This window comes from Mirounga leonina, unplaced genomic scaffold (assembly GCF_011800145.1).
Source record: "Mirounga leonina isolate KUSES-001 unplaced genomic scaffold, KU_Mleo_1.0 Mir_174, whole genome shotgun sequence".
In the NCBI taxonomy this organism is placed as follows: domain Eukaryota; kingdom Metazoa; phylum Chordata; class Mammalia; order Carnivora; family Phocidae; genus Mirounga; species Mirounga leonina.
In genome coordinates, this window is record NW_023270451.1 from 32615010 (window position 1) to 32641709 (window position 26700).

At 35.4% G+C, this 26700-nt stretch overlaps 1 long non-coding RNA gene across 1 annotated transcript in view; it reads right to left on the bottom strand.

Moving 5' to 3' along the window:
- LOC118020824 overlaps positions 1–26700 on the bottom strand; it is a 112949-nt gene that overhangs the window by 50620 nt on the left and 35629 nt on the right. The window contains exon 2 of the long non-coding RNA XR_004682019.1: positions 8195–8266. This is a non-coding gene — a long non-coding RNA (uncharacterized LOC118020824). The remainder of the gene's footprint in view (positions 1–8194; positions 8267–26700) is intronic.

Genomic DNA, 26700 nt, shown 5'->3' on the forward strand with positions numbered 1-26700 from the left:
AAGAAAGAAAGAAAGAAAGAAAGAAAGAAAGAAAGAAAGAAAGAAAGAAAGAAAGAAAGAAAGAGAAAGAAAGAAAGAAAGAAAGTCACTGCTGTTCTTGGGACCACACTTGTAAAACATTGTTTTAAATGAACTTAGACCAGTATGATTTCTAAATGTTTCTGTCATTTTTTATAACATCTTCTTCTTTAACATTGAATTGCCATTTGCCACTTCTCTTACATCTTAAAACAACCACAAAAGCAAACACCTATAACCAGATGTTTCATCCTTTTTTCTCTCTTGGTTATCTGTTGGTAAATCTTTACTCTGGGATAGGAATCTCCCCAGTCATGGATGAGGAAATCCATCTACACACTAAACCTCAGCACAAGGTGTATCAACAATTCTGTAACATGGAGATATAATATTTTTTGTAGATTTAGGAAAATAATTATCTGAAAATGATTTATTATAATAATCCATAGAAAACAGAAGACACATTTGGGAAGATCTCTTTAGTGTTCTTGCAAAAGATAAAGAAAAACATTGCCTGTATCCTTTCGAAAAAAACTGACTTGATTATGTTACTGGATGGGAATCACAACTGAAGACTTAAACTATGTTCTATTGGACTCTCCTATATAAACAAAAAGGCAAAATGCAATAATCATAAAGACTCTGTCAAGAATTGTCACTAGGGACAAGCATAGTGGAAGGAATGGCCACATCACTGAGTCTATATGGGACATGCAGGGCAGTACCATACTTTTACAGAGTACTTGGGGTGATGAGCCAAGGGAAACAATTTCCTTAACTCTGTTGTTGTTAACCAAGTCCTCCAGTAAAGTTTGCTACCAGATTCTGAAGTTCAGTGAAACATTATAATGGCATAAAAAATAATGTCACTTATGTCTCCTCTAACAAAGTTAACTCATCTATAAAACATATCATTCTAATAGTGATACTATCTAGCATGTGTTAATTATGTCTAATTTGCTTAGTCATACATATTATGGTAAATAGAACATTTATTCCATAGTTACCACTAAATAAACTCAATGATAAAACTCTTGAAACAGTAATATATAATGTTCTCTGATTAAATACATATTACAGAAGGCATAAGTAGATCCTTCCGAAGTATTTCCCTGTGATACTCTGAGGTTCATGTGATTTTCCTAAATACTTTTACGCACTGTATTGAGTTCAAAATCAATGACATGTTTAACATTACCTGTTTAGGAAATCTCAAGTTTACATTTGATAGTTAAAGTAAACAAATGCTTAGAAACACAGAAAATTCTTATAAGCTGTCATTACCTGTCACCTGTCAATGCATTCACTGGCTGGAGTGACCACATAAAAACTATGCCCAGACAAAGTATGGGGAAATGAAGATAAAAGTTTCATGCAGATGAAAGATAATTAAAGAGAAAATTTGGAGAGATCTCAGCTGAGCCTCTTCCCACTTTGTGTGTTCTCTGGGGCCGAGACTTTCTTGAGTTCTGAGGGGGGTCAGAGGGTATGTTCTGCCTGGGGTGGTCATCTTAGGGTAATCTAGAAAGGTCTGTGTATCTGAACTGGCCAATAGGTGTGAGTGACATAATCAATGTGTATGCTGCCATCATGCACAGACTTGTCAGGATGTAAGAGCCATCAGTTCTGTAGCTAGACTCTAGAGCATCATATCAGTCAGACTGGACTGCCAGTTTATCCAGAAAGGCACAGATGCCCAAGCAGGTAGTTGATGGGGATACTTTTTCTAGCATCTCTCTGTAGGCTTGGAGTGGTCCTGCCTCTATAGCTAGGATGTTGCCATAGGCAGATTGCTGCTAAGGTGAGATGTTTTAAGACCTCATCTTAGAATTCAAACTCCTGTTGCTACAGCAATATTCTTCTAGCTGGGTACATCTGAACTGTCTATTACCCTCTCCTATAGACAAATAGGCAGGGAAACACTCTCTGGAACACAGCTTAAGTCCACAGATAATCTGGACAATAGGAATCTCTTCTTCCCCAAACTCTCTTTCCAGTAAGAATCATCTTAAACCCACAGGTATTTGGGTTGCCCAATCGTTGCCCTCTGTCACCTCTAGAATGTGAGTGGACCAAAGCCTCAGTTTTACCAGTAACTGGTCGAACAACTCTTTTAACCCTTCTGTGTCCTAGTAAACTCATGCAATCATGGAATCAATAGAATTTGACAATAAAGATTCTGGAGCTAAAACTTCAGCTACAGTATTTTCTAGCTGAGTGACACAGACAAGTTCCTTAACTGTTCTGTACCTCAGTTTCTTGCTTTTTTTTTTTTTTAAGATTTTATTTATTTATTTGACAGAGAGAGACACAGCGAGAAAGGGAACACAAGCAGGGGGAGTGGGAGAGGGAGAAGCAGGCTTCCTGCTGAGCAGGGAGCCCGATGCAGGGCTCGATCCCAGGACCTAGGATCACGACCTGACCTGAAGGCAGACGCTTAACGACTGAGCCACCCAGGAGCCCCTGTACCTCAGTTTCTTTACCTACAAAATGGAGATCATAGTAATTCCTACTTTAGAGAGTGGACATAACATATATATAATATTATATATATATATAAGTGCTTAAGACAGAAACTGCTACATAATAGAAACAATATAAGTCTTTGTTACTATCTCTATTACTATTATCATTATCATCATGGCATTTTCCCAGTAACAGAAAGTTGAAAAGGTTTGCATGTGATTATTGAATGTCTCTACATTCACTGGCCAGTGTGATCATGTAAAAATTACATCTACATGAAACTTTAGAAACATAAGTAAATAGGGAAATAGGTAAGTAACGTAGTATACAGATAACAGTATTTGAGTGGCATTTCAACATTTCAGTGGGCTATTATTTGCTCTTCTAACTTTTCTGTATTTAAAAGAAGTATAAATAAATGTGTCATTTTTAACAAAAATATAAACTAGAAAAATACTTATATCATAAAAATACTGATAAAGAGTAATGACATGCATGTGGAAAAGAAAACTAGTATTCAACACATGGTGACTAGACAATGAAGAGAAATTTAAATTTAATTTAAATTTAAATTTTTTAAATTTTGAGAAGTTAAATAATATAAAATAATATAAATAATATAAATATAATAAAATAATAACAATATAAATAATAAAAAAGGGAAAAATAAGAAATCTCTAAATAAGGATAGATTTTATAAGGTTAAAACTCATCACAACAACATTTTAGACTTGGGACAAGACTTGTGGTATCATAGAGTAAGAACTTGGTAAATCTCCACAAAAGCAACACAGTATCAGCAAAATCAATTCTTTCAGAACTCTAGAAATTAACCAAAGGCTTCTCACAACCTGCAAAGTGATCATTCTAGAAAAAACTAGTGAGTGATCATTCTAGAAAAAACTAGTAAACATCAGTAAAAACAGCAGGGTCTTTGATGTTTAACTTGGCTTACTCCCATCTCCCTGCCCACAACAATGCAATTTAAACCCGCAGTAAGGTATCATTTCACATCTGCAAGGATGACTACAATAAATAAGACAGACAATTACAAATGTTGATGGGAACGTGGAGAAGCACGCTGTGAGAATGGGACTGGCACAGCCACTTTGGACAGTGCTTGGCAGTTTCTCAAGAAGTTAAACATAAAACTACCATGTGATTGAGCAATTTCACTGCTAAATACTTGCACAAGAGAACCGAGAACATATATCCCCACAAGGCCATGTTCATAGTTATCTTATTCATCATACCTGAAAATTGAAAAGCTGCCCATCCATTGGATAGACAAAATAGATGGAGAGATGAAATGTGGCATATACATACAATGAAATGCTATTCAGCAATAGAAACTATTGACATGCAATGTCATGGATGCACTTCAAGACATTATGCTAAGTGAGAGAAGCCAGGCACAAGACCCTACAGATGGTATAATTCTATTTTTAGGAAATATCTACAAAAAGGCAAACTTTTTAGAGAAATGTTTCCAGAAATGGTTGCCTGAAGCTGGAAATAAGAATGGGGATTAACTGTAAATGGGAAAAAGTGATCTTATTGGAGGAATAAAAACAGTCTAAAACGGATTTATGGCGATGGTTACACCACTCATTAACATTAGTAATCACTACACTGCATACTTGAAATGGATGTATTTTATATGTAAAATATACCCTGATAAAAATTTTTTACAAGAATATTTTAAACTAACTCCCACTCCCAGAAGTCAGGGAACACTTTGCTGGGCACATTCTGGGATCAATGACCTAGAAGTCTGATTGGACAGAGAGGCAGAGTCTCATTTGCTAATAATTTGCTATGCCTGGTAGTGAGAGCAGGGATAGAGAGGAGAATTTATAAAGCTGTGTCTTGGTGAGGCTTTGAATGAAAAACCTATTGAAAAAAATGGTCTTTATTTAAAAAGAGAGTTCTGAGTGTGAAGTCACATTGTGAGATAACAGAGAGTCAAATATGTGTAAGAAGATTTGAAGCCTAATTTAGGAAGCTGAAAGTGGACACATTTTTTTAAATGATAGAGATAGCTGAAAAGGAGCTATAATGACTGCCACACATATTTTCTCTCCTCCTAGATTTTGACTAAGTAAACATTCATGGATCAATAACCCAGGGGAAAACAAAGTAGAGCTTCATTATTATAGACAAGCATCTTTTATTACTGAATCTGAACTTGGAGAAAATTCAAAATATAAGCACAGCTTTTGTTTATTTTATTGAATATTGTCTGTTTCTCTCTCAACAGAGGGTGGTATATTCACTCTAGAGTTCATAACCATGTAATAAACAATCATTGAGCAAGTATTATATTTCAGGTACTTTTCTGAGAACTTGGGATACAAAATAACCTACAAATGTTGCCTTCCTTGAGCTGACATTCTAATGGGGAAAGAGAAACAATAACACATAAATAAAATATCAAGGCTGTCATACAGCAATGCTAGAGAGAGAAATAAACAGAAGGGCATGGGCAGTGCTACAGGGAAAATAAGTTGCAATTTTAGTTATGATGGTCAGGGATGCCTCAAAAAGAAGGTAGGCCACTCTAGGAAGGGTCTTGACCTTGGGTAAGGCAATTCTCTGTATTCAAGGCATCCCTTCGATCGTTGACAGCTAAACACTGTTCATCAACAGCACTCCCAGTCACACTGACAACAAGTCCTTCCCTGAAGAGAGATCCAGGTCCACCATGTAATCAATATTCTCAAACTATGGAGTGACCAGAATGAGTAATTCAGTAGTGGTTTACATAATCTCCACATATGAGATGAGGAGGTGAGGGTGTCCTGTTTTAAAACTTAAGATACACACCTGTCTTCCAAGAGATCTTAACCAAGTCACTGGGGCTATATTACCTAACATAGGGAAAAATAATATGTGGAACAATTATAAAAAAAAAACAACAAAACAACTCATGAGTGTAATACTTTACTACTAAATTATTAGGTATAGAATATGTATAAAAATTCAGAAAATGCAACAATAATGTAGTGGAACAGATCACCAAGAAGTAAATGCATTCTGACCTGGGCAGTTGCCATCTTTTTAGTTCTTGGACCTAGCAAAAATTAAATAATATTATTGCTACTTTGTCTTTTTTTCCTCAGGTGCTTTAACTTTAGGGTGTAAGCAAAAAGGTTATAAAGTCATATATTTATTCTTAAAGTTCTATTTACTTCTAGACATTAACTAATTCCAGTTCTTTAATGTTTAATAATATCCTAATACAAGGTAACTTAATCTAAATCACTAGTTTCACAAAGACTTTTGAAGAATGCTTATTTTCAAAAATAAAAATAGTTATTATTTATTGATATTTCTATGTGTCAGGCATTATATGGAACACTTTAAATTATCTTGATCGATCCTTATAACAATCCTACCAGGAATAATCCAATATTAATTATCCTCATTAACATATGAAAAATCTGAGGGTAAAGAGTCTAAATAACCTATCTAAGATTATATAAATACTAGGTAGCACATGTAGGAAGCAGTCCCAGCCTTGGGGGTAGTTGCAAAACTCTTTAAGAGTTTTACTTCGGGCGCCTGGGTGGCTCAGTTGGTTAAGCGACTGCCTTCGGCTCAGGTCATGATCCTGGAGTCCCGGGATCAAGTCCCACATCGGGCTCCCTGCTCAGCAAGGAGTCTGCTTCTCCCTCTGACCCTCCCCCCTCTCATGTGCTCTCTCTCTCAAATAAATAAATAAAATCTTTTAAAAAAAAAAAAAGAGTTTTACTTCAAGGCACCTGGGTGGCTGAGTTGGTTAAGCAACTGCCTTCGGCTCAGGTCATGATCCTAGAGTCCCTGGATCGAGTCCCGCATCGGGCTCCCTGCTTGGCAGGGAGCCTGCTTCTCCCTCTGACCTTCCCCCCTCTCATGTGCTCTCTGTCTCTCTCATTCTCTCTGTCTCAAATAAATAAATAAAATCCTAAAAAAAAAAAAAAAAGAGTGTTTACTTCATATAATCCTGTGTGATGGCAACAGGAGAAACATTCCTGATAAGAAGCAGAGTAGCAGAGATAGATAATAATCATATACCAATGATACCAGTAGTTCTCTTCAGTCTGGCCTCAAGCCCCAGCTATAGCTCTTTACTTCAAGTCTTGAATGAGACTGTCAACCCCTTGGAGATTATTGACTTTTGTGTTGGAAAGTGAGAGAGCCAGAAGCGAAAGACCTGAGTAATGACATGAGAGGTGATAATAATTTGGTAAAACTAACAAAGACAATTCAGTTTCACAAAATTTCACAGGCAAAGTTTATGATTTTTAAAAATGTGCTGTGGGATAGGGTTAATTCTCTGAAGAGACAGTCAAAGAGCAGTCCAGCATTGGAGGAACAGAATGCAATGTTTAGCAAAAGTAAATTGCTGAAAAGTTGTCATTGCAAAGAAATTCTGAAGTGTGCAATCCCTTTAGCTGAAGCAGATGGAGTTCATCATGCCATATTCAAGGTTTTTTTTCACCTCTCCTTGAAATAATTAGCCACAAGACTATAAGTACATTTTTCATGTCAAATGGACAGAGGCTTCAAAGACATTGGAGGGTGGAAGTGCGAGAGAGTGAGAAAAGGAAACTGACGACGCACGAAAGACAAAATATCAACATTTCTTGGACAATCACTGAACGTGTGTCAGCAAGCATGAGGTCACTTTTTAACTGGAAGCAATACAAGTAAAATAGGTGGTTTAATAAGTAAGAGAAGCAAAGAAGTGGTGTTCATCTTGCCTATCAACTCAAAAACTTGCCAAATATTGGGGCAGCTCAGTGGGTTGGTTCGCCCTAAATTTAAACAATATGAGTGGAAGTATGACACAACTATGAGAAAAACTGATGTCAAATATGATGTCCTGAGAATAAGAGCCAAAACCTAATTCCTACCCTGATTAGATCAAACTTGATGCGATATCTTTGGATCTGTAGTCCACACTTTGCATAATGTGGCAAAGGAGGGTATGTCAGGAGCACATTTACATTACAGAAAGCATAGTAGGAGCCCTCTTGTTCAAGGCTCGTATTAATCAAACTGGTATTAGGTTAATCAAAATGTCAGTTATATGACTTACTACCTGTAAGTAATTTTTAGTACAGACTAGTCAATGAGTTTTAGCAGTCTCAATTTAGTTTCTGTAAAATTCTAGTTACATGAGCAGAAAATGGGCACACTTCTGGTTTGGCCATGCTAGGATTACTTACTGCCAAAAACTGTATAGTATGTCATCAACCACGAATGACAATAATAATAACGTAATATTTATAATATATAATATAGTATATAATTATAATCATTATTATTGCAATGTTCTATTCAAAGCACTTTACATATATTCATTCCTGTAAGTGTCATAATAGCTTTTGAAATAGGCCCTTTAGTTATATATTCATTTTTCTAATAAATAAGCAGAGATGCAGAGAAGTTAAGGAACTTCACTAGATCACACACAGCTAGTAAATACAGCAGAGACTGAAACCCAGTTATCCTACCTTTGAGTCTATGCTCTTAACCACAACAATATACTATAGACTATGACAGCTATATTGAAATCACTTTGCTGTAATACATGCCGCACTCTCCCTCTTGGATCTAACTGGAGATTTCTTATCCACTATTGCTGATTATTCTGTGGAGTATCTCTTTTTACTTCTTGTCTAGGGTAGCCCAAGTCAACATTTATGAGAATGCCATAACTTACCATAACTTACACGAAGCCTCTATGGAATCAAGTTGCTTTTCTTCAATATTATAGAACAAGATCCTGGGAGGCCTGAACATAAAGCAAATGGAAATTTACCCAATTCAAAAATACAGCATCCTGTATATCATAACATAAGAAAGCTCAGAGGAGCTATATCTAAAATCTGCTTATATAAACTGGGAATAATGATTGAAAAATGTTTTAAAAAATGAAAAAAAAAATGTTCTAAGCAGTTTTGGAATGAGTAATTGATGTTCATGGTGTCCAGGGAAAAATTAGTCATTCAGAAATTTAAGAAAGGAAGAAAAGCCCCATGGGTGTTTCTCAAAATCTTACTTTTCTTTTTTTTTTTTTCTGTTGTTCCTGTTTATTGTAGTGATCTGTCTAATTTTTGGATATATCATCCTCCCTTCATATAGCTAAGATGACTCAGGGGACATCTGTATGTTCAGGCATTTCCTGGGTACAGAACCAATCCTGAGGTTGGTCATTAATGATATAAGGAGACAGAAACCAGAGAAGTTAACTCAGTCCTGCTGTACCCTGGGGCTTCTCTCTGCTTGCATTCTAACAATACCCTAGATACATGCCCCTAAGTCTTAATGTTGTTTTTATAAACTTAGCCACTACTGTAGCCATCATCTAGGGCAGTAATATGTCTTTTCTTTGATTGCTCCCCTTTCTAAAACTAAAACCAACTCAAGTTCTACCTTTTTAATCTAATTCTTGTAACCTAAGGATTTAAACTCCCACCTATTCCAAACATTAATCTGTCCTAGAAAAACTGTCTTTCTAAATCTACTTTTGAGGTCATTCCCCATCTTAACATCTGACCAGGATGTCCCAATGCTGACTGCTATTTCAACCACTACTTGCCTTCTATTATGATTTGTTTATTTATTTTTAATCCATAACCTTTCTCTTTGGGAGTTCTTCTGCTCCATTACTTGGTTGACAACTGTCATCCCCTGCTCTATCCCCAGGCCAAGAGTCCTCCCTAAGACAGCTATTTCCTTTTCTGACAGTCCTTGTCTTTATGTTTATCTACAGTGCTATGAGAAAGAAATACAACTCTATTTTCAGTCAACCATGCTACACTGTTTGATTTGAAGACCAATAAGCAGTAAGCTACAAGAGATCAGAAGATACTCATTTCCTTTTCTTGTGGGACGGATCTTCACATTGTTAAATCCCTGATCAAAAATATGTATAGGAAGGGGAAGAATAGAGGTGGACTGAACATGAAGCCAAACATTCTTGTGTTCTAACTTCAGCTTAACTTTTTGCTAGCTGTGTGCACGTGGAAAGTAAATTAAGCTTTGTGTAACTCACTTTCCTCACTATAAAGGGGGACTAGTAATACTTTTCATATAGATGGGGAAGGGTTAGCAATTTTGCCTCTGGGGACAGGGTAGAATATTTTAAGTACTGGAACAAAAAATAATAATATAAAAATGGTATAATTATAATAATATAAAAAAGAATAATACAAAAATTTAGCGACTTAGAAAAATGTTATTAATACTTTAAGTTAATAAAAGATTATAAGGAGTTTGTATAACATTATTCTGGTATGATAATCTACACAAAGGAAAAAATATTTTTGTTAAAGAGCTACCTTACCTCTAGTCGCAGCTTTATCATAGTTTCTTCATTGAGCATTTATGTTTAACAATATATATTACAGTTGCAAATTGAAAAGGTATATATGTATATATATATAACATTCAAAGGAAATAAACTGAACTAAAAAGATATATGACATATCATGTAAAATAATATGTTATATTTATAACTGGGATACCAAAGGAAAGAGGAATGCAGTATGTTTCAGATTAATGTTTTTAGCACATTTGTTTTCCTAAATACAAGATAACTAATAGATAATAACTTGCCCAAAGTAATGTATTAGTATTAATTATTTTAATCAATTATAAGTATCTTAAAGTGATAGAAAAGCCAACTTTTATTATCTGTAGTTTTTTAATTCTGGATTTTAAACTAATCAATAGAATTGCTGTCTGTCACACATAAATGTCTCTTCTTGAGACATTTCTAAATACAGAAGAAAGAGTATAAAAAAGTTTAAGTTTTGGTTACTTTGAATAGCTAATTGTTGATTATAATAATTGTACATGAAGAGAAATATGGATGCAATATAGTTTACACTATAATGATTCAAGGTCTCCCAAAAATATTATGTAATTTGCTCACTAGTTGCATTGGTCTATTTCACTTGTCCACATGGCAAGCAAGGTAATGAAATAGGAAATTATTTGAGCCAAGTAATTTCACTGGAAGTAATTCAGTTCAGTTGTAGTTTTTGAATCTCCCCAGGATAAATCAAAATACACCTTAACTTACAAATATCCAAAGTTCTGACCTTTTAATTTTTCATAAATTTTTTTTTTAGTGACATGAGTTATTCTTCCCACCCTTTTCCAGTTAGTAATTTGGATTCTTTCCTGAAGAGGATTTTTCCATGCACACCACACAAAGCTATCCATCAACTTCTTCCCATGCTTAGGTTTTTATTCATCTTACCAACACTGATTTTTGTTGGAAACAAATCAGAAACGTAGGGAAACTACAAATGGAAAAGATATGACATGTCAACCAGTATAACTTCCTACAAACAGGATTACTTCTAATAATTTATTTTATTTTATCATACTTGACATCATCACAACACCACCACTATCCTTTAATCATAGAGTGAAAATATTATGCTTGTTTAATGCTTAATATAATATTCAGTTTTATGTTTTCTCCCTTCCCAGAGTTGGAGTAAAAAATGAAGAGAAATATTTTGGCTGCATAATTCTCCTCCCATCCTTGCCCATGCCAAGTCTTTTCCTTTGAGCTCTGAACCATTAACTCTTAGTGCACTTGGAGGCATTATAAGCTAAGGGGATTTTCCTTAGCAGGGAAGAAAAAGGGAAAAAGCCATTTATCATTTGCTGGAGAAGGAAGAAAGGAAAATCATCCAAAAGTATTTTTCTCTGATTAAAAACAGCTAGCACCATGATCCCCCTATTAATATCTTCCTTCTCCAAATTTCCTTGTCTATGATTCTTAATTCTCTCATCCAACTATTTAGCAAGTATTTATTCAAGTAGTTCATACTATGTGGCAGGCATTTTTCTAAGCAAAGGGTTTAAAAAATTGAAATTCTGTAATCCCAGCCATCAAAGTAGTGCAGGAAAAGATGGCAAAATAATCACATACTATGTAAAAAGTGGTATAAAGAGGAATGCACACATACAATGGAGTTATGAAAAGATCTGAAAATAGTGAATTTAGAGCTAGATGTCATAAGATCTTTGATTTTTATTCAGAAAGATCTGACCTGAGAATTTGAAGAGCTTAAATAATAAGCGATACCTACAACAAGTTTACATTTCTAAAAGTTTATTCATCTTATTGGTATAGATATTCTGCAAAACTATTTTAAGTTTAAAATTTTTAAGTCTAGATGATGGATGACCATAAACTATATTAAAAACAAAGAGAGGAGAAGCACTTTTGGAATAGTGAGGGAAGGACTTCTGAAAATTCTTGCTTCCTTAGAAACATTGAGAATAGAAATAGTCTAAATCAACTTTTTCAGAACTCTGGAAATTGACCAAAGGCCTACAACAATAGTAGGAGCATTTAGTCAAGAAAAAAAGGGATGATATGGGACTGATGTCAGCAAAATGTCTGATTAAAATGTTACTCAATGTATCCCCACCTTGACAACAACAATTTGGCATCCACCCACAGACATAAGTACCTTTGTGGGAGCTATGGGATCTGGCACCATATTCCAAGGAATGTGAGAAGAGTTTTGCCCACCCGTCATCAAGTAACAGACATATAGACCTTGGTCTTGTTCTCTGGGGATGCAAAGAGGCTGAGAGAGTGGCAGATAGGACTCTAGGAGGGTATTAAAGGGATGTGGATCCTAATAACCATATTGTGGACTTCATCAAGAAGCTGCTCATGAAACACTGGGGACACTTCATCTGCAGATCACCCTAAGTGGCTGATGGGTACCTCCAGGGTTCTGTGCACCTCACCCATACACCCTGTGTCAATCTCCTTGTATATGCTCCTTATGGTGGTGAGAGTGAGTTTTGGTAGAGGACTAGTGGGCAAGTGCAGAAAACTGGCCTGAATCTGTGTGCCAGGAAAAAAAAAAACAAAAACCCACAAACTTGAGCTTTAGCACAACTCTGGGCAAATCTCAATATTAATGGCTGACTTTTCACCAGAAACCATGGAGACTAGAAAGCAATGGGATGGCATTTTCAAAGTGCTGAAAAAGACTTAACCAAGAATTCTGTATCTTACAAAAACATTCCCCAAAATAAAAGATAAATGAATTCATACTCAGATACTAAAACCAAGACTTTATCATTATCAAACATTCCCTACAAGAAATATTAAAGGGAGTCCTTCAGGCTGACATGAAAGGCCACTAGATCATAACTTACTTCAACATGAAGAAATAAATGCACTGGTATAAGTTAACTATACAAAATAATAAAAATTACAATATACACATTGTTTTGTTTGTAAATCTTTTCTTCTATTTAATATAAATGACAAAAAATATAAATGACAAATGCATAAGTCAGTAATTCTAAAACTGTGCTGATGAACTGTAATGTATAAAGATGTGATTTATAGGATCATAGTAACACAAAGTGTGTGTGGGGGGGAGTATGAAGCTGTAGCGGAGTAAAGCTTTTATAATATTAAAATTAAGTAGATATTTATCTGAAGTAGGTTGTTTAAGTTGTTAATTGTAATCCCTAGGGCAATCACTCAGAATAAATAAAAAAATAGTAAAATAATAATAACAAAAGTTTTAAAATAGTATATTAGAGAATATGTAACACAAAAGAAAGCACATATGGAGGAAGAGAGAAATAATAGCAACAAAAAATAAGTAACAACATGAGACATGTAGAAAACAAATAGGAAAATGGCAGGTGCAAATATACTTATTGGTACCTATCTTATACATAGATAGGCCAAACTCTCCAATCAAAAAATAGTTACTGGCAGAATGGATTTAAAAAATCCAACTATATGCTGTCTATAAGATACATACATTAAATTCAAAGAAGTAGTTGGAAGTAAAAAGGTGGAAAAATACATAGTGTTCAAACAGTAACCATAAGACAGTTTGAATGGTTGTACTAAAATTAGACAAAACATACTTTAAGACAAAAATTGTCACTAAAGACAAAGAAGAACATTTTAAATTGATAAAAGAGTCAATTCATCAAGATGGTAATACAATTATGAACATATATCCACTTAAGAAAAAAGTCCCTAAATAAATGAAACAAAAATTAACAGAAATAAAGGGAGAGACAGATAATTCAACAGTAATATTTGGAGACTTCAATACCCTACTTTCAATAATGGGTAGAATAACTACAAAGAATATTTAAAAAAAAAAAAAGATGAACAACAATATAAACCAACTAACCTTAAAGACACCTATTGATCACAGACCAACAAGAGCAAAATACACATTGCTCTCTAGTGAATGTGAAACATTCTCCAGGATAGATATTATGTTAGACCCTTACAATATTTCAACAAATTTAAAAGGATCAAAATCATACACATATTCTCTTTGACCACAAATAAATTCTCAGTAACAGAAAAATGATGAGCTCAAATCTGACATGATCAAAATCTGAAGTCAATCTAAATTTTTAAGCATGAAGAAAAATTATGAACATGTCTTTTAAGAAAAATTATTTCAAAAAGTTTAATAGCCAAAAAATAGTGTATAATCATACTCATAATGATAATTGGTAATTCGTATGACCATATTGGAATGACCACATCTAAGAATTACACTAAGCACCTCACACTCATAAACACATGTAATCTTTCTTCAAGCCTATGACATAGGAAACATTGTTGTCATACCTCCATTTTATAGATAAGGAAACTCAGGATAAAGGATATTAATAATCTTGCCTACCATCATATATACCGTAATTTACCAGTTCTCCTATTAATAGGAATGAGGGTTGTTTTCATTAAGAAGCTATCATGACATCAAAAACTAATGATGTAATGTATGGTTCTTAACGTAATAAAATAAAATTAAAAAAAAAGAAGTTATCATGAATACAGTGGTCATGAACATTCGTACACAGTGTTTTGTGGAATTAAATGTTCATAATCCAGGTCCTCTGAAAATCAAACATAAAGATGAGATGAGGTGTGCAAAAGATTTATTGGTGGAAGTGAATGAAGAAAGGGAAGAATCAGAGAAGATGAAATAGCTTTCAGACCACAACACAAATCTGATTCTTTGAAGGAAAAGAGGAAGGAAGGATGATTTCTAAGGAAAAATATGAAGCTGCAATTCAATTCTAAGAAAGTTTTGGCCAAGCTGTAGGGTAACTGTAAATGTCATTACTCAGATTACTGATATTGCCTTTTATTCTGTTTGTTTTTAATCATGAAAGAAATTAAATTTTATTAGTTCCTTGTTTGTTTTGTATCTACCAAGATAATCACATAGTCTTTTTGTCTTTAGTTCTATGTAGAAAATATGTTGATTTTCAAAAGTTAAACCAACTTTGCATTTCTGAGGTAAATCTATTTGATTATGATCTATTTTCTGAATTTCTAGGAATGATGCTTGAGAATCTCATTTTAAAAATCATACTAGGTGATTCTTAAGCACATTAAAATTTAAGAAGCAATATAATCCATATACATGTTGCATACCCTTTATTATACCCATACCATATACAGATAAAAACATAAGCTCACACCAAAACCTCCAATTCCTATGTAACAAAACAAAGTTTATGCTAGCTTTTTCCTCTCAGTTATTTGTAAACCCTTTCTCATACATTGAAGAACATGGATCCCATTATCTTTAATATATATATTTATTTGATAATTTTTCCTGGATATAAACAAGTTTTCATCCCTGTTGCCACCACATCATCCTTGTGGACACCTCTTCCTCTTTGATTTTTGACTCTCAATGCCTGTACCACCATCCTCCACATAGATGTTCTTGTCAACTTTCTTGGGCTTCAAAACCCCACATTACAGAGCCCTTCCATTTAGACACCTTCCTTAGCTTGCTCAGGCTCTGACTCTCCACTCAGGGCCACCCACCTTTTTGCATAGAAACCCTGTTTAGTCTACTTCTACTCCAACAACTCATGCTTGGCTGTCCTTTTCCATGAACTCCCTCCTTAACCTTCTGGATTCTAATTGCCCACAATAGTCTGTCCCACTTGCCTGGATATCCTTCTTGCCCTTCTCAGCCTCTGACATCTCACACCAGGCTGTCTTCCTCAGGAACACACTCCTTACTAGGCTCTTTCTCTGAATCCTCACATCAAAACTTGCTCTGTGTGCATTCCTCCTTATCCTTCTCAGACCTTGACATTCTGTGTGGGGTAGCCCTTGAACAGGGATGCCCTCTCACCCTGTTTAGACTGTGACACCTCATGCAAGGCTGACCATGGAAAAATTCTTAACCAAGGAGAATTTGGACAATCTTTCCAAGGCATCCCTGCTATGTAGGCACACTCCTTAGCTCACTTGGGCTCTGACACTCCTCTACAAGACTCATGTCTCCCATGACATAGACACTTACTTGTTTGGCCTCACCCAATGCTTTTAAGACTAAATTATTCAATAAGAGAGGTAAAGCAAAGAAAAGATAAAGGAAGGAAGGAAGGAAGGAAGGAAGGAAGGAAGGAAGGAAGGAAGGAAGGAAGGAAGGAAGGAAGGAAGGAAGGGTGGAAGTGATAAAAAAAAAGGAAAATGAAGCATTGCCATAACATTTTAGGACCAGAAGGAAGAATCAGAGGTGCTGTTTCCATTTCAGACAGATTCATACCTGAATAAGCAGTGTTATTAGATATACTAACTGTGAACCAGACCTATCAGAACCTTAATTAGTGTGACCTTGGAGGATATCAGTTAAAAAAAACAACCCTGTATTGGATAAAATTCAGATAACATAAAATTCACCAATTTAAAATGAACAAGTCAATAATGTTCAGTATATTCAGGCTTTGTGCAACCATCACAACAATCCAAGTTTAGAATAATTCATCATCCCCAGAAAGAAACTCTGTACTCATTAAAAAGTCACTCATTTTATTCATCACCCCGATGTAGGCAACTACATCTGCAACTAAACTAATCTAATTTATTTCCCTTTTCTGGAGATTTCATATAAATGGGACCATACAAAATGTGGTGTTTTGTGACTAGTTTCTTTTATTTAGCTCAGTGTTTATAAGGCTCATCCATGCCATAGTATGCATCATTTCTTTTTATTGCCAAGCAATATTCCATTGCAGGAATACACCACATTTTTTTATCCATTCGTCGGCCAATGGAGATTTTGGTTGCTTTCACATTTTGAATACTATGAATAATGCTTCTATAGAATTCATGTGCAAATTTTTGTGTGGACATACTTTTTCACTCTCTGATTACTATATTAGTCTGTCCAAGCTGCCATGCCATAACACCACAGACTGGGTCACTTAAACAACAGCAATATATTTTCTCATTTCTAGAGGCAAGAATTATAAAATCAAGGTGCTGGCAGGGTTGGTTTCTGGTGAAATCTCTCCTGGCTTGGAGAAAGCTGCCTCTTTGCTCATCCTCACATGGCCTTCCTTCTGTGCACATACACTCCTGGTGTCTCTTACTCTTCTTATAAGGACAACAGTTTAATTAGATTAGGGGTTCATTTTTATGAACTCATTTAATCTTAATTACTTTATTAAAGACCATGTCTCCAAGTAGAGTCACACTGGGGGTTAGGGCTTCAACATATGTATTTGGAAGGGGCAAAATTCAGTTCATAACGTTCCACCTTCTGCCAGCGTCCCACCAAATTCATACCTTTTTTACATGCAAAATACATTCACCTCATCTCTTCAGCCCCCAAAGTCTTAGCCTACTGCAGCATCAACACCAAGTCCAAAGTCTCATCTAAATATTATTTAACTCAAGTGTAAGTGAAGATCAAGGTACAATCCTAAGGCAAAATTCTTTTCCATCCGTGAACCTATAAAACCAGATAAGTTACATGCTTTCCAAATACAGTGGTGGGACAAGCATAGGCTAGATATTCCTATTCCAAAAGGGAGAAATTATAAAGAAGAAAGAGGTGGCCTGGGTGGCTCAGTCGTTAAGTGTCTGCCTTCGGCTCGGGTCATGATCTCGGGGTCCTGGGATCGAGCCCCGCATTGGGCTCCCTGCTCCACGGGAAGCCTGCTTCTCTCTCTCCCACTTACCCTGCTTGTGTTCTCTCTCTGGCTGTCTCTCCCTGTCAAATAAATAAATAAAATATTTAAAAAAAAAAAAAAGAAGAAAGAGGTGAGAGGTCTCAAGTCTAAAACCTAGCAAGGCAGATTCCATTAGGTGTTATGAGTCCAGAATTATCCTCTCTGGCTAGATGCTCTGTCCTGTGGGCCCACCAGGGTGGTGGCCACTCCATTCCACGCCCAGTAGTGAGGCCACACTGTTATGGTCCACAGTAAAGCATAGCCATCCCTTTGGCTCTAGGTGGTGACTGTGCCCTCTCAGCCATGGGCAAAGACCCTCCCCTTAGAACCTTGGTCAGAAACACCCTGGCCTGCTGAAACCAAGGAGGTTGGCTCTTCTTTCTGTTGCTGAGGAGGAGACAGCCTTATTTCTTAGGCCTATCCCTTCTGGGCCTGTGGTGGCAGTGAATTAATTACAGTTCAATTCTTAACAGGTATATACCTAGGAGGGAAATTAATGGGTTTTCCGGTAATTCTGTGTTTAAACATTTGAGGAACTGCCAGAGTCTTTTCCAAAATGACTGAACTAGCAGTTCACCAGGGTGTCCTGGAGATCTGTCTCTTGCTTTAATAGTGTTGGGATAGAACAGACCCAGAGATGTCCCTTCTTCCAGTCTCCAACAACTGTCTTTTCAGAACCATCTTCTCAGCCATCCTCTGTCTCTGGGACCAGCCAACACCATATTTTGGGTTTAACATGACCTCCCAGATTCATCAGAATTATTTCACTGAGGTGAAGGTCACGTCAACCACATGGTCAACATGTGTCTGTGGGCCTCCTACACCTACCTTTCTCTGGGCTTCTAGTTTGACCATAATGATGTGGCTCTGGAGGGTGTGGGCCACTTCTTCTCAAGTTAGTTAAGGAAAATCAAGAAAGATGCATCTCTTGAAGATGCAAAACCAGAGCCATGGCTGTGACTTCTTCCAGGACGTGCAGAAGCCGACCCAAGATGCATGGGGTAAAACCTGGGAGGCCGTGAAAGTCGCCATGTTCTGGAGAAGAACCCAACCTGGCCCTTGGGGATCTGCATGCCCTGGGTTCTGATGCCCATCTCTGCAACTTCCTGGAGAACCATTAACTAGAGGAGTAGGTGGAGCTCATCAAGAAGATGGCAACCATCTGACTAACTCTGCAGGCTGGCGGCCCAAAGGCTGGGTGAGTATTGCTTTGAAAGGCTCACCTTCAAGCATAACTAGGAGCCTCTGGAGCCCGGCAGCCTTTGAGGGTCCCCCTGGCCTCCCCCTGGTGCTAGGGCTTTGGCTTCAGCTTCTCCCTTCAGCCACAAGGCAGCTTCTGCAAACACCCTGGAGCCTTATCCCAAGCCGTGGACCAAACGGAAACAATAAATCTTTTTGCAGCAACAAAAATAATAATAATAAAATAAAAATTTAAATAGCTGAACTATGTTAGATCATTAGAAATGAATGAAGGATTCAATTTCCTCACATCTTGAGCAATGCTCGTTAGTGCTTGAGGCTTGTCGTAAAGGAACTCTTGAGCACACTTGCACCATCATAGCTCTAACCACAGCCTCTCACATTCTTTCCTCTGCTCTTTTCTGACTTGTTTGCCTTTCTCTATCATTCTTTCTCATCAAGGTAGTGCCAGCTGACTCTCTGAAAGCAAAATATAAAAGGGACCTTGTGAAGTTATTTAGGGTTTTTATTTATTAAAAAAATTTTTATGACATTTGCCATCACTTGGTTAACTTGGTTTTGCAAGGCAAGCTCTCTGAAGCTGGTCAATTTAGCTGGGACACTCTCCTTCCTGTTTCCTTCCAGATAGTTTCTGGTTGCCGAGAATTTATAAGTGAGACTTGGGCAAGGACTGTCTAATGTCAGAGCATTTATGCATGAGGAGAAAAGTACATTCTTTAAAAATCAATATAACTAATTAATATAACAGCATAAATTATGTAATTGCTCAGTAATTCATGCTGTTTATGTAGCAAATTAACTCATGGTTTTAAAACAAATTTATGTCCTTATAATAACTTCTTCATAGGCACCGATATGGGGCATATCTAACTACCAGGGGGAAAATAAATGAGGTAGAATAAATATTTTTTATTTTGTTAACTGTGAATTTTCTTAACAGCCCAAGTAAAACTGGTGCTTCTGGTTTCCAGCTGTGTAGTTCCTGTCTGTAATTTTTTTTTTTTAATGGTTCTATTTTGGTTCACAGTGGTCACATAAACCTGGGATACCTCTTTAACTGCAAGTTAAAGATTATCAATATCAGACTAGAATTATGTCATAAAACATTACCGGCTGATTCATTAGAACTGGTGTTGTAATGTTTCTTCAACTCATAAAATGCATTTACTATGAAGCCAGAGCTTCAGAGATTTTCGGATCTACAGATTTTCCATGGTAACAGAGATGATCTTGTCATTTTATAATTTACTAGACTGAAGAAATTCCCAGGCAAACACATGTTTGAGAAAGTCAGCGGATGCTCACCACAAGCAGAACAAATTCCAGGCCAAAAGTAAAGACATTACAAATGCCTAAAATTGCAGTCTTTATCTTTAAGGCAGGTGTTTCAAAACTGGACTGGTCCCAAATATTTTTTTCCTTTTTGGTTATTGTTTTTCTAGAAGTTGAAAAGGATGTTAAAGATAAGGCAGGTGTTAAGATAAGATTCCTCACCAGGAATGACTCATCAACAGCCAATCAGGGGTTTTGTATCTGTGAACATGACCGGGGGTGGTGGCTTGGCTATAGTTATGAAAACTCCCTTCAGTTCAGTGAGAACAATATTTTAAAAAAAAATTTTGAAATAATTCCCACTTCTAGGGGAAAAAAATCTCCATAGCCACTTGTACCAATTAGAGAACTAAGAATTTGTTACTATGTCACTATAAAGTTAGTTGCTTTGATTCCAACTTTGCCTATCATGTTAAGGCATATTATATCCTCAATATTTAAATTTGTATAGGATGATGGATTAATCTCTTAGTACATTAGAATTGAATATGTCAAAATGAATTATTAAAACAAAATATATTAGTAAGTGAATCAGAGCTAGGAGAAAGAAGCAGAGTTTAAGATGTTCAACGGCAGTGTCTTCCAGAGTTATGCTGAATTATTTTTCCTAGGAAGAAAATGGATTAATAAATAATCAAAAGACAGAAGTTCATTGGCCCCTTTGTCATTTGCCTCCTCTGGGAATTATGGCAAGGAACAGTTGCCCTTGTTAACCTGTGAACATTTTTCACTCCCTTAGGTCATTTACTCTGGCTCAGGGGTCCAATTTTCCTTTCATTCATTAACCACATTGGGAAGCAGAGTTCCTAACCCTTTCCAGTCTAAATGTGGAACAATCACATCCCCTCACAATCAACTGCCAGTGTGCTGGGACCTTTACGTTTCACTGTGCTCTCACAGTGACGCAAATTTTTAACAATTGAAGGATATTAACTCAAAAACTTGTTTTTTAATTGGTGGAGCTCAAGGGATTTCAAATAAACTGGAAGCTGGTACATGTGCCTTTCCAATTATTTTTGTTCAAATTAGGGGAGAGGGCACTGCTAATCTCAGAAAGCAGATTTCAGAAATTATTTTAGCTATGAAGCTAACTCAGGAGAACAAAACTGAGCACTTGTGAGTTGTTGGATAGCTGGAAAGACATAACCTTGTCTTTTACCTTAGTAAAGACACCAAATATTCAGGGCAATGCCATTTCATTATTTAAATATGTGCATTTTTGTTAATCTGCTGGGTTATTTTCTTTTATTTGACGTATTGGAAAAGAAAAACAGAAATATCTAATTGAATTGTAGACTTTTGCTAAAACCTTCTTCACTTTGCTCTCAATTGCATAACTTAATTGTGAATTTACAAAAAAAACCCACATTGTATCCTTTTGTAACAATAAAACCCAAATACTGTCTTTGTTAATAAAAAAGACTAACAAATCTATATTGTTATCATTAGGGAACATCTTCCCACACACTGTTTGAATTAAATACATCACATTCTGGAGATTGAAAGGAATATGTGAAACAGGGCTTTCTAGGAACTTCCAAAATATACACTGGCATGGTAAGTTAAGGAAACTTGGTTGGGAAGAATGATAGGGAAATCCTCTGTGTTCTTTGTCATTTCCTATTTCCTCGCACAAGTGAGAGAGAGAATGGGGGGACGCTCTAATGCTTAATTAAGCCTTTTGTCAGATAACATTAGATAATTCCTGAAAAGAATAAGATTTAGGCACTTAAAATCTGTAATTGATCTTCACAAGGGAACATGTTCTTTAAAAAAATAATTTATCATCAAGGGATAACTTTTTAATGTAAAATGACATTAATATACATCAGAAAATTCAAAATAAAAAACTTTCTAATTCACACACACAATATGTGTATAATATATATATTATATATAGTGTTATATATATGTTTATGTATATTATATATATAGTGTTTGCTACAACTCCAATGGCAAAATAGTGTCTTATGCTTAATTTTTTTTTTAGCCAACTCCTGGAATTAAGGCACTTACTGAGCCATTTGGTAAGGTATGCTTATTTGGATACAAGATTAGAATAATTAACTATCCATTTAGATTTTTAATTTTTTTTAAATTACAAAAATGACTCACTAAGACATATATCCTATAAAAGATTCACACTATATTTAACATAACTGGACAACCAGTTTTATAAGATAGATTACCAGTAGTAGCATTTTTGGAAAAACAGCTATATTTTTTATCCCCCTATTTGTTCTACAAACAGTCATTTTATAATATACTACAAAACACAAATTCACTGGGGCACCTGGGTGTCTCAGTCGTTAAGCATCTGCCTTCGGCTCAGGTCATGATCCCAGAGTCGTGGGATCAAGCCCCACATCGGGCTCTCTGCTCAGCAAGGGGTCTGCTTCTCCCTCTCCTTTTGTCCCTGCTCATGTGCTCTTTCTCTTGCTCACTCTGTCTCTCAAATAAATAAAGTCTTAAAAAAAAAACACACAAATTCACAATTTCACCAAGAATGAAAGTGTTGTTCCATAACTACACCAAGACACAATATCATTTATTAAATTGTTTTGAATATTATGCATAATATTTTTAATTTGTCTTTCCCTTATTAAAAGTGAATTTGAACTGCTTTTCATATCTTTATTGACTATTTATATATTATTTTAACTTCTTTTTTATATGCTCTACTTGCATCCTTTAGGTTGTTTTCTTTTTCTATTTGGTTTTACCAGAGATCTCTTTATAGTCTCAACTTGGGATAGTTACACTGAATTACTTATTTATTCAATGCATATTTACTAAGGAAACTTATTGTAACTTAAGTTAATCATTGTTTTATGTTCAAAGAAAACAATAATAAACAAGACATTCTAGTAAGGAAAGACAAAGAATAAATAAACAAGTGAATATATGAGATATTGCTGTGAGGAAAGTAGATTATAAAGGAAAATTATAACAGGAATTCTTTCATTGCTGCTGGGAATACAAAATGGTACAGCCACCTAGGAAGACAGCTTGGCAGCTTTTTTTTTTTTAATAACAAAATTAAACATATAAAACTAAACAAATTATTCAGCAATCATGCTCATTTACATAGAAATGAGGTGTAAACCTGCACATGGATGTTTATAGCAACTCTGTTCATAATTGTCAAAACTTTGGAAGCAACCAAGATGTTCTTCATTGGTGAGTGGATACATAACTCTGTCATATTCAAATAGTGGGATGTTATTCCATGCTAAACAGAAATGAGCTATGAAGCCATAAAAAACCATGGAGGAAACTTAAATGCACATTATTAAATGAAAGAAGTCAATCTGAAAAGTTGACATACTGTATGATTCCAACCATATGACATACTGGAAAAAGCAAAACTGTGGTGACAGTAAAAAGATCAATGGTTGCCAGGCGTTGAGGAGTGAATGGGCAGAATGAGGAGGAGTGAATGGGCAGAACACAGAATATTTTTAGGGCAGTGAAACTATTCTATGTGATATTCTAGTGGTAGATACATGTCATTATACATTTACATTATACATTACATTTTTCATTATACATTTTACATTACATTACATTATACATTTTACATTACATTACATTATACATTTTTCAAACCCCATAGAATATACAACAGCCAGAGCAAACCATAATGTAAAGTCTGGACTTTGGCTCATGTGTCAACAAGTAGGTTTATCCATTGTAACAAATGTGCCACCACCTGGGTGGGGAGGCTGCACCAGTGTGGGGGTAGCTCAGTTGTGCTGTAAACCAGAAACTGATTCTAAAAAAGAAAGCATATTTTTTAAAAAGTAATTTTAAATGAGTTCTCATATTTTCTCTAATTTATTTATAGTTTTGCATTCCTATATGCACTAAATAGTATGAGGCAAGATCTAACAAATTTTGCTACATTGATAAGGAATTTCCATTGGTTGATTTTCATAATGACTTTAAAAACCCTTAAACTCCCACATCAGTGGGTCAGTATCTGGATTCTGTACTATTCCATTACTTACATGTCTATACTTATGACAATACCAAATAATTTTAATCACTTTGACTTTATATTTCATTATTAGGCTGCATAGGGTATTGGTCAAGGATGGAGGCTCTAGAATGAGACCACACAGTTACTAATGGTGTGATCTTAGACAATATACTTAGTCACCTAGTGGCTCACCAGTCAAATTAAATAGAAGAGTTCCTAACTATATTAAATAATATAATATGTGTAAAGCTTTTAGAAGAATGCCTGACACATTAAGTCATATCTATTACCATGTGTAGGAATTCTATGATTGTTACTATCATGTGGTAGGGCAAACACTCCCTTTCAGTGTTTTTATTTTTCAATAAACTCTTTTTTTTTTTAAAGATTTTATTTATTTATTTGAGACAGAGAGCATGAGAGGGAAGAGGGTCAGAGGGAGAAGCAGACTCCCTGCCGAGCAGGGAGCCCGATGCGGGACTCGATCCCGGGACTCCAGGATCATGACCTGAGCCGAAGGCAGTCGCTTAACCAACTGAGCCACCCAAGCGCCCCATTTTTTCAATAAACTCTTGATCTTTTATTTCATTTTGCAGTTTTGTCTTCCATATGATCTTGAAAATAAACTTGTTGCATTCCATGAAAAATCAAATTCACTGTCTTGATTTGTTACTATTAAATATATATGATAAACTATATTGAAGGAATGTTTTAAACTTATATTGAATGAGTGCTGTTACTATATTGCATCTTTTTATCCAGGAATAGTGAATGTCTTCCCTATCAGATTTTTATGCCCATTGCTAATTTTATATGGTGTTAACTTTTCTTATGCTTCTTTTAGTATTTTTTGTTGTGTTGTTGTTTTTCTTACTTATGGGAGCCTTCCCCTCTCTCATTTTCTCTCTCATTACAGTTTTCAATTTTTTGTTTTTGGTCTAAGAGAAAAGTAATTGGTGTTGGTATTATGTATGGTCACCTTTTTCAACTTATTAGTTCTAGTCATTTTTCAGTTGATTTTTGTATACATATTTTGGGGGTAGAAATATGTACCCGCCCAAAAGATATTTTGAAGTCTAAACCCCCATACTTCATAATGTGCCCTTATTTAGAAAGAGGGTCTTTTGCAGATGTGATCAAATTAAGATGAAGACATTCGTGTGGGCCTTAATCCAATATCACTGGTGTCCTTATAAGAAGAGCAAAACACTATGTGAAGACAGAGACACACAGGGAGAATACCACGTTACTACAAAGGAAAATACTGGAATGAGGCAGAGAAGGAAATCAAGGATCAAAAGTCACCAGCAGAAACTAGGAAGAGGAAAGAAAGGTTTATTCCCTACAGCCCCTAAGAAGGAGCATGTCTCTGACAATACCTTGATTTTTCACTTCTAGTTTATAGAACTGTAAGAGAGTAAATTCTTGTGTTATGCTGTCTGGTTTATGGTACTTTTTATGATAGCTTTAGGAAATGGATATACTCTTTATGAAGACGTATGACCTACAAATAATAAGAGTATTGTCCTTTTTTTAATGTTTATACTTTAATCCTTTCTTCTTATGTGATTGCATTGCTTGGGATCTCCCTGAAATGCTAGAGTAGTGGTGATAATGGGCATTTATCTTATTTCTGAATTCAGTGAGATTCATTTTATTAATTTACTAATAGTATGTTGCTGTCTGGGGTTTCTAGTAGATAATATTTATCAAGCTAAGCATGTTTCCTTCTATTGAAGCCAGTCTAGCAAATTCCATTAAAATTTAATTTAGATTTTTGGGGTTATCTACTGAGAAAATCACATTTTTTTTCTTCCAACTTTTCCTCCAATGACTTACATTATAATATTTCCTGAGGCTGAAACATTCTTACATTCCTGAAAGAAACTGTTCTTGATGATGCATTGTTCTTTTAATATATTGCTTGATTCAATTTATTAACATTTTATTTAGGATTTTTCACACAGGTTCATAAATAAAATTGACCACTAGTTATTTTTATCTTGTTTGTGTTCTTTTGATTTGTTTCAGGATTATGCTAATTTTGTAAAGTTAATTGGGACATTTTATATTTATTTCCAGCTATATTTCTGCTATCTAAAACATTATCTAAAAGGTTGGAATCATCTGTTCCTTGGATAGAATTCACTGATAAACATTGTGTGATCTAAGTATCTTTTTTGGATGTTGATCTTCAGCAATTTTTTATTTCTTCAGGATTATTGGTATGTTGAGATTTTTCTACTCTTTTTCTAACTCCTGAGCCAAGTATAATGATGATTTAGATGATCATTTAAATATTCATAGAAAAGCATCTATTTTGTCCACATTTTCAAATATACTTATATACAGCTTATATTAGTTTATAGGGTTACAGTAAAAAAAGTATCACAAATTAGGTGACTAAAACAACAGACACTTATTATGTCACAGTTGTGGAGTCTGGAAGTCCAAAATCAAGATGTCAGCAGGGTTGTGAGGGCTGTGAGGGAAGGATCTGGTGCAGGCCTCTCTCTTTGGCTTACAGATGGCTGTCTCTTCCCTGTGTCTTCTACATCATCTTTCCTCTGTGCCTGTCTCCATGTTCTGATTTCCCCAGGACACCAGTTATAATGGATTAGGTCCCAACTTAATGACCTCTTTTTTTTTTTTTTTTTGAGGGGGTGAGGCGGTGGAGGGAGAGAGAGAATCTTATG